Genomic DNA, 1333 nt, shown 5'->3' on the forward strand with positions numbered 1-1333 from the left:
GGTTGGAGTGTTCCCAGTCGGAAGATAAGACGCTCCTCCTCCGACTGTCGGGTTGTTGTGGTTTGGCGGTGGATGAGTCCAATGACCTGCATATCCTCGGTGGAGTGGGAGGGGGAGTTGAAATGCTGTGCTACAGGTTGGTTGGGTTGGTTCGTCCGGGTGGCCCAGAGGTGCTCTCTGAATCGCTCCGAATTCCAAAGTAAATTGTAGCAGCAGAACATTTCAAAAATTAGAAACAGTCAATACGGCTTTATGAAAGGGAGTCATATTTGACAGATTGATTTGAATTCTTGTAGCGCTGGCACCTCAACTGTTCAATCTATGTTAATAATTTGAATGAAAGAACCAACTTTATTGTACCCATAGTTTCTGATAATGCGAGAAAAGGTCTGAACGTTAGAAGGGTCACAGAATCTGCAAAGGAACAAAAATAGGTTAAGTGAGTGTGCAAGCTGAAGTGTAATGTGGGAAAGTGAAAGATGGCCTATTTTGCTTGGAAGAACAGTAAAGAAGAACATTATTTATAGAGAGAGACTACAGAGTCCTGCGTCATAGACAGATCTGGGTTGTCTTGTATGCTAATGACAAAACGTCAGCATGCAGATATAGCAAGTAAGTAGTGTATTAGGACGAATTTCTCTTAGAGAGTTGTTAAAGTTTAGAATTCTCTCCTTCTGTGAGCAATGGAGACTTGAAAATTGAATATATTTTCAAGGCTGAGAGATTTTTTTTGAATGGCAAGGGGGTCAATCAGCCTGACATGGTCATACTCAGAGAATCATATGATGCACAAAACATCCCAGACAACACCATCACCATCCGTCCTGACCTGGTAGACAGTAAAAAGGGAACTACTGCAAGAGTCAGAGTCATAGAGATGTCCAGCACGGAAACGGACCCTTCGGTCCAACCCGTCCATACCAATTGGATATACTAACCTAATCTAGTCCCATTTGCCAGCACTTGGCCTATATCCCTCTCAATCCTTCCTATTTATATACCCATCCAGATGCCTTTTAAATGTTGTAATTGTACCAGCCTCCACCACTTCCTCTGGCAGCTCACTCCATACATGCACCACCCACTGCGTGAACAACTTTCCCCTTAAGTCCTTTTTAATCTTTCCCCTCTCACCCTGAACTTATGCCCTTTAATTCTGAACTCCCCATCCCAAGGGAAAAGGCCTTGTCTGTTTATCCGACCCATGCCCCTCATGATTTTATCAACCTCTAAGGTCACCCCTCAGCCTCCGATGTTACTGAGAAAATAGGCCCAGCCTATTCAGCTCTCCCTGTAGCTCAAATCCTCCAATCCTGGCAACATTCTTGTAAAT

Source organism: Chiloscyllium plagiosum, chromosome 5 (genome assembly GCF_004010195.1).
Source record: "Chiloscyllium plagiosum isolate BGI_BamShark_2017 chromosome 5, ASM401019v2, whole genome shotgun sequence".
Taxonomy (NCBI): domain Eukaryota; kingdom Metazoa; phylum Chordata; class Chondrichthyes; order Orectolobiformes; family Hemiscylliidae; genus Chiloscyllium; species Chiloscyllium plagiosum.